Below are 16,339 nucleotides of genomic sequence, written 5' to 3'. Positions count from 1 at the left end.
TGGACTGCTGAGAGCCTCTGGCCCTTTCCCTTATTCTCTAACAGCCAATTCCCTCCTGCAGCATCCCCGGGTGGGCAGGGGTGGGGCTCAGTGCCAGGAAAAGAACGGCTGCAGGGCACTTCCAGGTAAAGGTGACTCAGTCACCAGCTCTCCCCAGGGCCTCATCCTGACCAGCAGTTCTGGAGCAGGTGACTGGTGTATATATAGAGCAAGAGCTGCACGAGTGCATAAAAGCTTTTTAAATTTGACTCATTGATTAATTCAGTTGGGCTTAATTTGCCGGGGAGGAGCATCCTCTTGTACTTCCACCTGCCAACGTTTGACTTAATTCACCCTTGTCTTGGCTCCTGAGCTCTGGAGGGAGGCATTGGAACCTGTTTTAGCTGATGCTAGAGGACACAGAGCACAGCCTGGCTCAGAGGATGGCCCTGGCGCAGTTCCTGGCTCACAGGGAGCTGTTGCAGGGGGGTTTGGTGCCCAAAGGGTGGGAGCTCCCCTTCCTGCTCTGAGCACTGAGAGGTGACTCTGCAGGACCCAGAGATGGGATGTGAGAAGCCCCTTCAGCATTCCCAGCCTTTCCCAGCCTCGGCACTGCAGCCCTTGGGGCTCTGAGCGTGGGGAAGGAGAGCGACAGAAGCCAAACTGGGTTTCCAGGAAGCTTCCCTGTGATGGATTTATAGACACGGTGCCCTTTTTACAGGAGTTCATGCTGAAAACAAGCTGCAGATGCTCTCCTTGGGGTCTCCAGCAACGAGTCCAGATTTACTGCTGTCGCCTCACAGCTGCACTCGGGGCTGGGGGTCGGTGGCTGTGCCCACCCTTCCCAGCGCTGCAGCTACAGGGGACAGTGTCCCTGAGCCCAGCTGACGGCACTGCCTGGGGCAGCCCCCGTGGCTGTCACCCTCCCGGCAGCCGTGTCCCCGTGCAGGGAGTGTCACCAGCTGCCACTAAGTGTGGACACGGTCCTGGAGCCAAGCCCCATGCCCAGCCGGGGGCAAAGGTTCTCCCTGTTGTTCCTGAGGGACACCAAGGTGCAGGGAGGGTGTGCTGGCCAGCTTCAGGGCTGGATTTGGCACGGGACACAGGGTGATGGCTGGGCACTGTGGGGTCAGCAGTGGGAATTGGTGATCCCAAGGGTATTTCCCAACCTAAACGATTCCTTGGCTCTGTGGATTCACCGGGGAGCTCAGTGGCTACGCTTGTGTAGCCATGGGGGAGGCAGGTGGTGGTCCAGCCTCTGGGAATGCAGAGTGCCCTGTCATGCAGGCTGAGCCACACGAGGGGTGACCCTGCTGCCCTGCTGGGGTGGCAGCCCGGCCCCTGAGCTGCTGCTTCAGGCACGGTGACCCCCGGCTCGGTACCAAAGGCAAATGCAGTGAGCAGCTGCAGCCCCAGGAAATGCTGAACCGCTGGCAACTCCCAGAAATTCCCCCGAACTGCTGTTTTGTTCTGTGGTGAGGAGAGAAGCCATGGAAAGGGTCCCTGGAGCATGCCAAGTGCCGGGGCAGGGCTTGCAGAGTCTCCTGCTTGCCCTGTCAGAGCTCCAGCACCACCAGCACACCCAGCAGGCCCCGAGGCTGGAAAAGGAAGGGAAAATTTCGAGGCTGGGGCCAGGAGCATCCTGCCTGCCCTGCCTGCGTGTGGAGCTGTCAGTGCACTGGGCAAACTAAGGAGATTAGCTCTGGGATTGGAGCCGGTGTGAAAAGTGACTCCCATTTTGAATGGATAAAGCTGCTTTACTCTCCTGTGCTCCAGGACTGCAGAAGCAGATTCAAGGTTTAATCCCTTCCGCCTGATCCTGCTCGTTAGACATAATGTAATTAACAGGCGAGGAGCTGCAAAGCTGTTTGTGCTCCAGGGTCACACCGAGGAACAACAGGGCACCAACTGCCGCCAGCGCAGCGCGGGCAGCGCAGGAATTCGGGCCTTTGGGGCATGTGGAGGGCTCCGTGCAGGGGACACGCGGCACAGGGGACACGTGGCACGAGGGGAGGGACCCCGGTGCTGGCAGATGGGACCAGGAGCCACCTGCGAGGCCGAAGGCGTCGTCCCCGTTCCCCATCCTGCTGCCGCCTCTTGGCATATGGCCTCTGGGCCGGGCCACCAAACGTCCCGGGGCTGGGCTGGGGCTCCAGGACCCCTCTGGGGGCGTGCAGGGACTTCTCCCCCCAGCCGAACACAAGGGGGAAAGGTCTGGAGTGGGCAAGGAGCCCCCGGGCTGCCCCCATCGCCCCGGCCCCTCCCCACCTGTCACACTCCGGCTCTGCGGCCCTGCTGGAATAAAAGGCCCCATTTATTTGAGCTGTGCTAAATAAGTCGGCACAGCCTCACTGGCCTGGCTGAAGACACCCCTGGCTGTCCTCGGGAATGTCCCGGGGTGCCAGTTCCAAAGGCAGCTGTGGTGGGCCTTAGATCTTTATGGCCAGTAAAGGGGTCCGTGGCTAATTTATGCCCCTCCTATAATTTACAGCCTCTTTACAGCTGCTGTAAAATGACCTATAAATCACAGGCAACATCATAGTGCGGGGACAAAGCCCCGGCGTCGTCACCTGCCAGTTGGCCGGGCTGGCGGTGGGTGGAGCCCACGGCAGGTACATCCCCAGGCGCTGGGAGCACTGGGAGCACTGGGAGCACTGGGCAGGGCTTGTCCATCTGCTGCAGCCCACTCGGGACCCCGGCTGTGGCACTCGGCATTGCCGTTCCTTGCCCTCGGTTCTCAGCTGCCTGGGGACGGGGGGACATCGCTGTCCCCAGCAGCTGCGGGGCCCCCGTGGGTGCCGGCACAGGAGGGGCTGGTGCGGTGCCGGGGTCACGGCGGCATCCCGGGGCCGGCTGGGGCTGAAGGGAAGCTCGGTGGCTTCAGAGCGGCGCTGGCAGAGGCCGGTGCCTTGGGCAGGGCTGAGCCAGTGCCCTGCGGGAGGAAGCGCAAAGCCCCGGAGCCGCGCGGGCAGGAGGTGGATTGTGCTCGGGCCGGAGCCGGTTTGTGCTCAGCCGGAGCCGGTTTGTGCTCGGCCTGGAGCCGGTTTGTTCTCGGCCTGGAGCCGGTTTGTGCTCGGCCGGAGCCGGTTTGTGCTCGGCTGGAGCCGGTGTGTGCTCGGCCGGAGCCGGTTTGTGCTCGGCTGGAGCCGGTGTGTGCTCGGCCGGAGCCGGTTTGTGCTTGGCTGGAGCCGGTTTGTGCTCGGCCGGAGCCGGTTTGTGCTCGGCTGGAGCCGGTGTGTGCTCGGCCGGAGCCGGTTTGTTCTCGGCCGTAGCCGGTTTGTGCTCGGCCGGAGCTGGTTTGTGCTCGGCTGGAGCCGGTTTGTGCTCGGCCTGGAGCCGGTTTGTGCTCGGCTGGAGCCGGTTTGTGCTCGGCCGGAGCTGGTTTGTGCTCGGCTGGAGCCGGTGTGTGCTTGGCCGTAGCCGGTTTGTTCTCGGCTGTAGCCGGTTTGTTCTCGGCTGTAGCCGGTGTGTGCTCGGCCGGAGCCGGTTTGTTCTCGGCCGTAGCCGGTTTGTGCTCGGCCGGAGCCGGTTTGTTCTCAGCTGGAACCGGTTTGTTCTCGGCCGGAGCCGGTTTGTTCTCGGCCTGGAGCCGGTTTGTGCTCGGCCAGAGCCGGTTTGTGCTCGGCTGGAGCCGGTGTGTGCTCAGCCTGGAGCCGGTTTGTGCTCGGCTGGAGCCGGTTTGTTCTCGGCCGGAGCCGGTTTGTGCTCGGCTGGAGCCGGTTTGTTCTCGGCCGGAGCCGGTTTGTGCTCGGCTGGAGCCGGTTTGTTCTCGGCCGGAGCCAGTTTGTTCTCGGCTGGAGCCCACCCCCGGCTCGCTCCGCCGCTCCCCACGCGGCACAGCCGGTTTGCTCTCCTGCGCAAAGTCCCGGGGTGAGGGGCTCGGCTGGCGGGGAGGGGCCGGCACAGCCCTGTCTTTGTGCCCAGGTGTGAGAGCAGACCCGGGGCCTGTGTGGCACGCCCGCAGTGGCACCCAGCGCTTAGTGACACCCGGCGTTGCCGCGGTCAGTGCTGTGGGTGCTGCTGTGCGCCTCGGGGGGATTCCGTAGCATGCAGAGGGGCAGGGGGTTACCCACAGCTCCGCAGAGCCGGCTTGGCCTCTCCACCGCACTGGCAGTGGTTGTTTGAGCCCCTCCAAAGGCCGCGTACACTTCAGGAGGATGGCTCCATGGCCCTGGCATGCAGCCAACGGCCCTGGCCATGTCCTCGGCTTGCACCTGTGTCCTGTTCCTAAAATCCAGGCTTGGCTCTGGTCCTCCTCCTTGCCCAGGCTTTAAATAGTGACCTGCACTGTGTTTCTGTATATATCTATGTATATTTATGTGCACCAATTACAAACCAAAGCGGTGTGCAGGAAAACACGGTGGGTGTTTTAGGTGACAAACCTTCTAGGGGGACAGTGGGCCACATTTACATCTGGTGTGACAACTTGGAGGCAGCTGGCTGCTGCCTGGTGGTGTTGGAGCCCAGTTTGAATGACGATGCAGAGGAGGGGAGTTCCTCCCAGGCCTGGGAAGAGCAGGGACCTGCTGTGTTGGTGGCTGGAGGGACAATGGGAGTGCCCAGCACGGGGCTGGCAGAGGGACTGGGCAGGACTGGGGAGATGGGATGAAACCAGTGGCAGGGCTGCCACCTGCGCTGGAGCAGCTCAGGGCCCCACAGGGATGTCCTGCCTGGCTGCTGAGAGCCCTGTGCTGAAGCCAGTGGGGCTCTGGCAGCAGCGCCAGAACCAGAGGGAAGAGAGGAGCGGTTTGGCTCTCAACTGCCCGACCGCAGAAATATCAGGTGGGCAGGAGGGGACTGCCAGGACACGTCCGGTGCTCTGCAGCCGCAGCGGGCTGCGCTTCATCCGGCGTGGTGGGACACACTGGGGAGGAGCAGGCTGGGCTGTGGCTGCTGCAGTGAGGATGCTGGGAGGCATCTGGGGCTGGGCCATGGAGCACATTTCTGAAATGTTTTAGGTTATTCTGGTTAAAAAACAACAAACCAGAAAGTGAAATTGTATCTGTGAAGGAGAATGTGAAGTTTCAGTAAAAAAGTCTGCAGATGTTCTGTCCGGGTTTGTTTTGACCCAAAGGCAAGGTCGGTGTGGGAACACCCCAGTGCCTTCCCACCGCTGCTGTGCCTCATCCTGCTGTGATGGGACCCAATGGAGCAGGAGCAACCTGCTTCCCCTCTCCCGTTCCCACACAGCTCAGGCCCCGGGTGGCAGCTCCTGGTCTTCTCCAGGTTGTTTTTATTTTTTTTAATCTGGGTGCTTTGCTTTTTCCTTTGTTAGGACAAAGACTCCAACAGTGCCAAGTTATCCCTGCAGATGCTGGAGCCGCCTGGGCACCTGGGAAGCTGCCACTTGGCTCCAGACTCTGGCAGCTCCAGGGGAGGGAAGCAGCCAAACCCGTTCCTGGCACATCTGCCCAGGCAGCGGTGCTGGCGCAGGGACTGCTTGTGCTGCACAGCTTTTGGGGGGCTGTGGGGCACGGAGGTGACCCAGCCCTGCCACCCTCCCCATGGCACACCGTGGTGCCTCTGATGGGGGTCCTGGCCTGGCCTGACCCGGGTGAGGAGCTGAGGGCTGGGACCTGGAATAAAACCCAGTTTGGCCACTCCTCTGTCCCAGTCTTGTAGAGCTGGAACTGGAGCTGGGCTGAAATCCAGCGTGAGGTGCAGGGCAGCGTCACATGGTGCCACCTTCCCTCCCACTGGTGCCCGCAGCTGGACCCTCCAGGGGTTCCTCGGGCAGGATGGGGCCCCTCTGCCTTGACTTGCCCCCGGGAGGAGGAAGTGTGCGCAGGGCGTTCCTGCAGGGATGTGCTTCCAGAGCAAAGCTCCTAATTATAAGGGCTGCCCTGCGCTGTAATTTAAGATGAACTCAACAGACATGTCTAATTTGTGGCTGGGAACAGATTTAACCTGCAGGATGGGCACCAGAAACCTGCTAGCCCGGCCCCATGGCGAGCTGTGGGCATGCTCTCTTGGCTGTGGATTGGGGGCACAGCCTGGCCTCGGGGGGCTGGCGCTGGCAGCACGGATCCACACCCACAACCCCGGGGTGCAGCCTCTGCTCAGGGCGCCCCAAACACTGAGCGAGGCAAGGGATGCCGCCGAGCAGGGGGGCTGTGGGCAAGGCTGGCTCAGCCTGCCCTGGGGCTCTCCAGGGCTCCGGGGAGGCACCCGGCGTGTCAGCTGCGCTGGAGGAGGTCCTGCCGCTCTCCTCCCTACCCTGGGCTGAAATAGAAAAGGGAAGGAGGGATGTAAAGGGCAAATGATGTCACAAAAGTTGCCGGAGGGACAGAGGGAAAATCAGCAGGCATGTTATTGGAAGTGAAGCCACCCAAAGTTTTCCAAGCAGCTCTCGCCAGCCCTGCTCACTGCGGAGTGGGGACCACGCTGGAGGCACTCCAGAGGCTGCTCACGTATTCCCAGCGCTGGGCTGCTCCCAGCACTTGCCTCCGCTTGGCCTTTTCTGATGAATTATTGAACAGTGACGCCGTGTCGCTGTGGCACCCCAGTACCTGCTGTGTCTCTGGCAGCTGGGGGCTGATGAGCTGCCACATCCTGATCCCCGGAGCAGAAGGTCGTGGGTTCCAGCAGCAGAACTTGTTTTCCCTTCTCTGCTTTGCCTCACCAGCAGACAGCTGAAAACACTCTCTTCCCTGGAGCATGACCCACACTTCTGGAAACTTGTCCATCTCCCAGGTGAAGCTCTGTGTTTTGCAAAGCATTGGCAGACCTGCTTGGAGCATGGCAGAGCAGGGATGTGTGGATCCATCCCAGGAAAGGGCTGGCCTGGCCCTCGGTGCGGGGCTGCCTGCACTGCTCCAGGAGAGCTCTCCCCCCCCGGGCGAGGGCAGGGGGTCCCGTGGGACCCTGCAGCTCTGCGGTGCTGGCCCACAGCCCCGGACAGGACGGGATGTATCCCGCCAGGCTCGCTAGACTGCTCCTAATGGGATCATCTCTGGCTAATGCACAGGGCACTCTGAGACACGCATCATCCCTGCGCTTACCAGCTCATTAAATAGGAAAAGGGAAATTAAGAACGGAGAGCGGGGTTTGTGGGGAGGAAGGAGCCCCGGGGGGGATGCTGTGCGCTGTCTGCAGGAGCTGCCGCAGCGGGAGCAGCCCCAGCAGTAACACAAACCTGGGCTGTTTTCACTCCTGCAAGTGAAACTAATGTATTATTTACAGGACACGAGTAAAGCATCCAGGGAAGCGCTCCAGAGCCGCTCTCTCCTTAAATGCAGCAAATTCTTTGAAAACACTTAAAGCCCGTGGGTTCACGGATTTGAAGTCCAGAAGCACCATGGGGTCAGTGTGCCCCAGCCTGGCTGATGGGTCTCCTGCAGCCCCCCACAGCACCCAGCGATGGAGTTACTGCCCCCTCTCCTTCCTTCCCCCATCATCCTCTCCCTCGCAAGCATGCGCCGGTCCCCAGGCAACCCCCGAGTGCTCCTGGCTGCTGCCTCTGGCTGTGCCATCTATTTCGTGGTATGATTGAAGAGCTCTCCAGTGCCCGGCATTTGCTGCCCACGGAGGCACTTACTCACTGCAATCAGGGAAGCACTTCAGCTCCTTTTGATTAGCTGAACAGAGCCCGGCTGCGGAGTGGGGCCCTGCCCGGGCTCATCAGGCTGCAGGCAGCACCCCCTGGAGATGCAGCACCCCGTGGAGATGATTCCCTGCACCCTGGGGAGATTCTTCCCGATACTCCATGGAGAGGCTCCTCAGCACCCCAGGGAGATGCCCTGGATGCAGTGATGCTGCTCCCACTCCCACTGCCCAGCAAGGGGATGTTGTTGGCTGCTGGAGAGGCCCTTGCCTGTGCTGCAGCTCCCTGGCACAGGCAGGGAGGGATTTCTCAGCTCCCTGGCTTGGCTGGGATGTGGCTCTGAGACCCCTCAGCCCCAGGACACTGCAGAGCAACCAGAGTTGCTTCTATGAGCCAAACCCTGCAGAAAACAGAGCGGTTGCTGGGCAGAGAACAGGCTCAAGGGTGCAATTACAGCACAGATATTGCACCTTAGAGCTGCCGTGGCACTGGAGGTAGCCCTGACTCCCAAAATTTGTGTGCTCATAGAACGCCCTTCCCAGGAGCTGGCAGCCTCTGCCTCCCCAGCCCCCCGCCATCTGCTCCAGCAGACTGTGAGGGCACTGCAGGGCTGGGGGCAGCCAGCAGCCACAGATTTCTCTAAACTAAAAAGTACTAAAAAGCAGGAAGGGTTTAAACCCTCCCCTCGGAACAAGCCCAGGCCTCCGGGTGCCGCCGAGACACGTTTCCTATAAATCAGGGTGATTAGTGGGTTTCTAAAGCCGGGAGCATCGATCCAGGCGGGAGCACTCAGCCTGCACTCCAGGCAGCGACCCACGAGCAGCCTAATGGACACGGATGTGTTCGCAGGAACTTCCGATGAGATTGTTGCTGTGGGGTTTTTGCCTTTCCAGGACTGTGAAATCAATTCCCCTGACCCGGTGTCCTCATCCCAGGCTCCTGCCCTGCCTGCTCCAGGCCCACCAGCGCTGTGGAAGATGATCTGGGGAATGTGGTACAGAAATGGCTGCTGCACACCAAGAAATGGAAAAATTTTGTAAACCTCCTCCTGCCTGTTCTGCCTAAGTGATGAGAGTCTTTCCCCCACTCCCACTGGCCTGTTGTGGGGGGGACGGACCCTCCTCCCTCCTCAGCACCACCCTGGGAACCACGACTGAACCCTGCCAAAGCTGGGATTGATGCTGGGACACTTTGGTGAGCACAGAGCACATTATCTCCTTTCCTGAGGCCTAATTAGGGTCTGGAATCAAAAGTATATTTCCTCTCACTCAATGGAGCTGTGAGAAATCAGAAAAGGAGCTTTTTGGTTACAGCGCCCGGATGAGGAATGACCACAACGCTGAGCTGCGGTGGCAGAGCCTGCAGAGCCTCGGTCCTGGAGCTTTTCAAAGAGATCTTCTAGCTGTGTTCAGGCATCTAAATAAGATGCAGGATTCCCGACAGGATCCGGGCTGTTTGGAGTTGGAAGGGAACAGGGAAATTCTCTGGAGCTCTGGGTGGGAACGGCTGTGTGCTAATGGTGCACTGGAAACCTGAGCCCACCCGACCAGGAATTTGCTGGCAATAGCATAAAACAAAGGCTCTGTCCTGGGAAGTCAAAATGCCGGCAGAATTATGGAGATGCATACTTCAGCTTGTCTTCAAGAGAGACACTTCGCAGCCCAGTGGTTTATGCAAAGGCGATGCAAATGAGGCTGATAAATATGTAGTAGGATGGAAAGGCGACAAAAGGTGGCTGTGCGAGGCTGCGGGTGACTCCGGCACATGACCCGGGGGCCCATCCGGAGCACCCTGACACGGGGCCACGGCTCTGCAGGAACGTCTCCGGGCCGAGAGCGCCCGCGGGGCTGGTGTGAGCCGGGGTTTGAGCCCCCGCTCCCACCACCGCTGCCGGAACCGCTCGGGTTTGCTGCAGGTGAATCGCTCTGCCCAGACCCCCCTCCCGAGCCCCGCCTGCACAGCGCAATGCCTGTGAAACGCAGCGGGGGCGGAGGGAAAATTCCCAAACAACTGGATGCTGCCAGAGGATGCAGCAGGCGGCTCGGAACAGAAATGCCTCCGCGGCGTGGGGAGGCCGACTGCTGCCACCAGCCAGGGACTTTTGGCCGCCCAGGTCCGCGGGGAGCGATCGCTGGGCAGCGACGGAGCCGTCAGCAGGAAACGCTGTGCCAGCTGAGCCCAGCACTGCCCGGCTGCTTTCCAGTAATCTGTTAAAATAACTGGAATAAATCAATAACTGCATGCTTGATCTCCCCCTCCTGCCAAGGAGCGCTTTGGACGGGCTGTGGGGAGGGGGTGGGCTGTGGGGAGGGAGGGCTGTGGGGAAGGGCTGTGGGGAAGGGCTGTGGGGAGGGAGGGCTGTGGGGAAGGGCTGAAGGGCTGCGGGATCTCCTGGCAGAGCCCTGCTGGGTGCCCCTGCTCCCGGCAAACCCCATCGCCAGGAGGGTTCGTGCGCTTCTCGCAGCCTGTGCAACGCTGCCTGTTCCTGCTCTCACCCGAGTTAGGAAGGGGCTTTTGTTCCGTTTGCCCGGCCTCGTTTCACCGGCTTTGTTTCTCTTGCAAAGCCGGAGTTGGTGATTTCTGCTGAATTCAGCTGCCGGGTAACAGCGTGTGTTTGCATAAGTTATCGCCGCGCAGCTTCGCACCCGGAGGGCGCAGGGAGACTTCAGCTCAAAGCAGCCCCCGTTCCTGCAGATGCCAGAGAAAACACGGCTCCCTCGTCGGGGAGTGACGGTGTTAGCAGCTCCTGCTGCTCATGAATCAGGATTTCCCCAGAAATCACGGATCTGCTGTGTGGCCGGTGTTCCCACGGGGCAGCAGCGGCGTGGGGAGGTCCCGAGTCCCCCGGACGCAGCGAGTGTCGCTGCAGGGGTGGCACCGCGGCCCCATCCCAGCCCGGGGCCTCAGGGCTCTCCGGTGATGCCGCAGCTTCCCACCCGCCCTGTGGATCCTGCGGACAAGGATTTGCTCAGGATTCAGGGGACGAGGCTCCAGCAGCGGCCTGCGTCCTGCTCGCACCCCGGAATTCCTCCTCGCTCCCCACTCGCCCTCCTCTCGCTCAGACATTTGTTTAAAAGCGCGTGGCCCGGGAGCAGCCCTCAGGCAGCTCCTCTCCCTCCCGCCCCGGTGTCATTTTCCCTGCTACGCTTCTTCCCCATAATTCACGGCTGGATCCCGGGTTTTGACACTCCGATCACTGCAGATAGGAATTCGCCAGCATTATTATGCAGATGAGCTTATGAAAGCCTCGGAGTGCTTCTTGTCTGTGCAGCGAGGGGGGTTAAAACAAAGCGGTGTTTATTCCCCGGGTGTGGGAGGAATGCCAAGTGGCATCTCCGGGCTGAGCCTGTCTGCCCAGGACCAGAGATGGGGCTGCCGCCACCCCCGGACTGCTGCAAGGGGGAAGCCGCCTTTTCCCTGCCCTTTTGCCTTGGGAAACGGCGCTTAAGCCTCTGAGTTCGGCTATTCTTACATGAGCTCGGGGCAATGGGGAGGGGTTGGAGCTCCAGCACAGCCTCTGGCCCCCCCCCGCCAGGTAGGGAGGAGGGGGAAATATGAATTCATCTGGAGGGCTCTGCGGGAGAAGGATGGGGATGCGCACGCCTGTTTTCTCCTCACCGCCGCGGCCCTGACTGCATCTCTGTGGAGCAACTCGAGCGCTGATAAAGAAAGGAGATCTCTGCTGCCCGCGGGAGCCGCGGCGGCCCCGCCAGCGCAACGGGAGCGGGAGCGGCGCTGACAGATCCCGCCCGAAGATGGATGGGGCGGCTGGGCACTTCATTCAGGAGAAATGGGAGAAGTGAAAGATGTGTTAAATGGCAATAACCCCTCGATGAAGTATTTCTCCACATCAGGCACCAGTAAATGATGGCGGTTGTGCCCAGCCTCGATTGCTCCACGTCTGCTTGCAGCCTTCATTAGAAATCATCCATGCTCTCTAATCTTGCTCCCCCGCCCATATATTACCTGTGGGGTCGATGTTCTACACAAATGACTTGTAATGAAATTATAAGCAGAAGAAAATCACATTTTAATAGAAATCCTATTGGGTGACGTGCTCTGCCAGAATCACATTACAGAGCAGATTTTGGGGGAGGGGGGAGACTCTTTTATCACATTGGGTTGGAAAAACAAACAGCTGCATTTGAGGGAACCTGCATTTCCTTGAATCCACAGCAATGTGCTTAGGGCAGTAATGGGAGCTACCTTTGGGGGCACAGCACCCCTGTAGAGACTGTCCCACCAGTGGAGCATCTGACCAGGGGGATCCGACTGGTGGCACGGTGCCTCTGCCAGCATGGTCCTGGGCTGGGCTGGTGAAATTCCACTTTTGAGGGTTTTTAATCAGCGCAGACTCTACATCATTTTCATGGAAAGTTTTGCTGCGAAGCCATGTTCTCCTAGAGCCAACCTGGATCTATTTTCCCATTTTCCATCAAAAATTGGGATGTTTTTCAAGTAGAACAAGGCCCATTTCCAAGGAATATGGGCTAGGCTTTGGCCTGTTTTCCAAGAAAAAGGGGATTTTTGCTTTAAAAACGTGCCAAAAGATTGTTTTCTCAAGGCTTTTTCTTCTGCATAAAAATTGCAGTTTCATTGAAATTGAAGGAAGAAGGGAATGAGAATCCCTATCCAAGGCTCTTTGAAAGGGGAGCTGCAGCGTGGGGGTTCATCCTCCCACAGCCACAGCCACACTCACTGCTCTGGGGCAGGGGCACGGGCTGCCTTTGCTGGACCATGGGGCAGGAATGGACAAGAAGCAGCCCAGACCCCCAGACTCCGAATTTTTCTCAGCTCTGCCCTTGACCCTGTGCTCAGAGAGGAGCTGGTGGACGTGGCTGAGCCCATCCTGCCCGAGCCACCATCAGCGTCAATAATTAGATCCATTTCTGCTCCAACAGGAACTTTCTCAGCCCATGTAATCGAATCACCCTGGAGGTGCAGGAGACGTCACGGCCGTTGCCATGGTCCTGGGCAGGGATGGAGGCAGAGGGGCAGGAGGGGACAGCGGGCGTGGGCAGGGAGCTGCATCCCAGCAGAGCCGGCAGTGGAGCATTAGCTGCAGTGGTCAGGTGGGAATGCACAGTGCAGAGCAGGAGGGAAAGGGGGAGAGCTGGGGGATTCACTGTTTTTGCACAAAAAGCTTGTATTTTGTAGGAGTTTTTAATGCTTTTTACACAGAGACAAAGCCAGTGTTCCCTGCCCACTGGCACAGACCACAGCACCTTCTCCTCTCTGGGCTGCACGTGGGGCCAGTCCCCATCACCACCCCATCCTTCCCTGCCCAGTGTCCCCTTCCTGAGAGGATTCTTAAGGGGCTGTCAAAGGAACTGTGGAAAAATAACTAGGGAGGCGCATCCTGCTGCACAGGATGAATTTTTATGGCAGATTTTGTGCCGTTCCAAGATCACTTGACTTCTCTCCAAGGGTCTGGCCAGGCCGTAGTGAGGAATGCCCTTGGTGAGCCTTGTCTTGCCCCTTGCAGCCATTCCCACAGGGTGGGAACGGGAACAGAAATCCCACTGCCAGCTGATCTGGTGGGTGCCCCACACAGCAGTGGCTCAGCCATGGGAGCAGTGGCCCTGTACAGGAGACATCCAAAGCTTTGCCAGGCTGAGAGGAGCAGCTGAAGCAGGAGGACTTGCCTGGCAGCCGAGGCAGTGCTCAGCTGTGTCCGATGTGCTGTTAGGAACAGGCTGCAGCAGAAAACTCTTGGCACTGCTCCGAATTACAGTGGAAACTACTGATAATAACAACCACCTTCCCCCTCACCACTGATTCCCCAGAGAGGCAAAGCCGTGCCCAGCCCCATCCTTTGCAGCAATATTGGATCAGTGGGACCAGGAAAAGCTGCCCCAGTCTGACCCCGGTGCTCTTCCAGCAACCCGTGTGTCCCTATCAATTTAAGAATAAAGACGTTTCTTCATTTGCTTTGATTCCTCTGAGAATCCCAGAAGCTGGAGCAGCTCCCTGGGGGCCTGGAGCTCCCCTACACTGCAGCAGCTGAAAGGGCTTGGGGCTGTAGCCAGGGGTAGTGGCTCCATTTTCCCAGTGAGGTATTTAAAGTGGGAAGGGCTTGGAGCAGGGCAAGGGGCTCCCACATTAATGGGAATCATCATCGGAGCTTCCTCCCTGATACATCAGCCCTGCAAACTACTTACATCAGAAGTGAGATTACCAGCTTGCATCTGCTCGACCTTGAGTTGAGTGGAATGACTCTTTTCAGGCACTTTGGGAAGTCTGGCACGCGTGCCCCGTGCTGTGGTTGCTGTATGACCTCCTCCACACCCGGAGCCCACTGACAGACCAGGTGATGTGACTCCGTTCTGCTCATGGGTATTTGAGGGCGATGCCTGGCCACCCTGGGCTCTTTGCAAGCTGGAAAAGCAGTGGCAAAGAGGCCCAGGGTGCCCGGCAGAGGGATCCAGCCCCATGGGGCAGGTGGGGACAGGGATGGGGCAGCACTGATCAGACCCCGGAGCCTCCTGGCAGTGGGGACCGGCCAGTGCGTGGGCAGGGATGTTCCCCAGCACTGCTGCCCCACAGGAGGGATGTGGGGAGCCAGAGGCCAAGGCGAGAGAGCTGAGAGTCCCCTGGGCAGGGAGCCCTGGCCCAGGGCTGCCTGTGTGTGGCCTTTACGGCCCGTGACCAATGGCCCCGCTCAGCCCGTGCCGGCACCGGCAGCCGGGGCCTTTCATCCCGGGCAGGAATGCCAATTAAACTTTGACTTTCTCGGTGTCGCTTACCCAAGAGCTCAACTCTAACCCTTTGCCTTTCATATCGAAAATCGAGCCGCGCCACGCCTGTTAACATCTGCACAGATGTTTGGGGAGGAAGGAGCGGGATCCAGCGCCGAGGCGACCTTGCCGGTGCCACTCCTCTCCCCGCAGCCCCGCTGATGCTCGCCGGGCGTGTGGCTGAGCACCGAGATGCGGGCGGGAGCTGCGGCAGCTGACTCCGGGTGTCACACACGCCCTCCCACCAGATTTGGGTCGAGCTGCTCTGCCCAGCACTTGCATTGTATTAATGTGACCTTGGTGCAGGGGTGGGAGAAGAGCCCCCCCACAGCTGCACTGCAGGCTCTGCTGAAAGAGGTGATGGTTATCAGAGTGTGTTGCTGGGTTTCCATAGGGGAGGAGGAACTTCCAGGGATGTCTGTGTCCCTGTGGAGTCCTAGCCCGGCCTTGTGCATCCCCTGGCTGAAGGGTGCCAGGCAAAGGAAGGGCTGCCATGGGGACTCCCGTGGAATTCCTCCATCCTTGCACCTCTCGTGCCTTCATCTCTCAAATCCTAACAGAGCAGATGTTGTGTGCACGACCATAGGCAGAAACTCCCTGGCTGGATTTGCAGCCTCAGTTCAATTAACCACCTGAGCCCCATTCTCTCTGTTGGCAGCAGCCTCTCACTTTAATTAATCATCTCGCTCTATCTGCAGGGAGGACACGCTGGCTGCTGTGCCTGCCTGCAGCTCGAGCCCTGCCCGTGTTTATGGCCTGAGTGAGCGCAGGGCAGGCGCTGCCCCCCACCCCGTGCAGGCTCTGGGGAGCAAAGGGCCTGTGCCAAGGGGACCCGGCTGCCCCCGTGCCTGCCCCAGCCCCACATCTGCTGCCTGTGGAACTTTCCACGACCAAGAATGTTTCCAGGGGAAAAGCAAGGGGGAGGAGATGCGAGAGCAAGGCTGGGTGCTGCGTGCTGCTGCTGGCCGTGTCTTGCCTGGGTCACCCACACTTGTGCCACTGACTGCGGTTTCCCTCTCAGAAGGGAGGGAATGAAAGAGCAGCCAGCGCTGCCCAGCCTGGGGGGCTGCAGACCCCAGCCACAGCCTCACCTGCTGCCCTGCCAAAGAGTCCTTGGCATGCCAGTGGCAATTATTTCAGCTGTAAAATCTAAATTCAGTTCCTTTATTGACCTGGCCTGTAACTGGATCCAGCATGCAAACAGTACAGAGCCTGTTTCCACAGACCTCGTTTTCCTCGAGCCTTTCCAAGCTACCCTTGCTCTTCCTGGGGTCCCCTGGGCTCTTGCAGCTCCCCTGGGTGCTGCCCTGCCCAGGGCAGCTCTGTGTGCTGCTTCCCAGCCCATGCAACCACTTTGCCTGCAGCAGGTCAGGGATGCCTCAGCCTTTGGAGTGGAGCTCCAGGTCTAAGCACAGGCAAGTGGTGCTGGCCAGGTTTGCAGGTGGCTTTCTGGGTCAGATCTTGTGCCAGGCCTTCCAAAATAGCTCCTCTATTTTAATCCATTCATTATTTCTCCGTAAGTTCTTTCACAAAGTCTTGTTGTTCCCATATACCACATCTATTTATCTTCTCCTCCCAAAGCCTCCCAGCCCTGACCAGCAACCCCAGCAGCTGGAGGGTCCATCCCTGCTGCAGGCAGTGCTGGGGGCTCTTCAGAGCTGGGCTGGGACCTCGTGCTGGCCTCTCAGTGCTCCAGAGCCTGCCAGGGCAGTGGCACTGGCTGCTGTTTAGATGCTTCTGTGCCCGAGTTGGGCATCTTGAGGAGGCTCCTGTCTCTCTTTCCCTCTCCTTCAGTTGTAGGATGGTACCCAGAGATGCTCTGGGAGATGGATGAGGTGAGAGTGGGATGAGAAGGGGCTCACTGCTGCCAGGAGTGTGGCCTGGGATGGTTTTCCCCTTCTGCAGAGGAGAACACAGTCTCTGCTGCCTGCGCTGGGGGGAGGCAGGGGCAGGGGTGCCCTCGAGTAATCCCCCTTCCTCCCCAGCAGCTGCCAGCACGGGCTTACAGCCCTTCCCAGGGTTTTATTAGTGCCTGGTACAGACCCAGGCCTCCTGCCTCTGCAGAATTGTCAGGTTGCTC

Source organism: Chamaea fasciata, unplaced genomic scaffold, assembly GCF_029207755.1.
Source record: "Chamaea fasciata isolate MVZ Bird 193981 ecotype frontalis unplaced genomic scaffold, bChaFas1.0.hap1 SCAF_30, whole genome shotgun sequence".
In the NCBI taxonomy this organism is placed as follows: domain Eukaryota; kingdom Metazoa; phylum Chordata; class Aves; order Passeriformes; family Sylviidae; genus Chamaea; species Chamaea fasciata.
The sequence above is the reverse complement of the archived record's forward strand: the minus strand, read 5'-3'. Positions refer to the sequence as shown.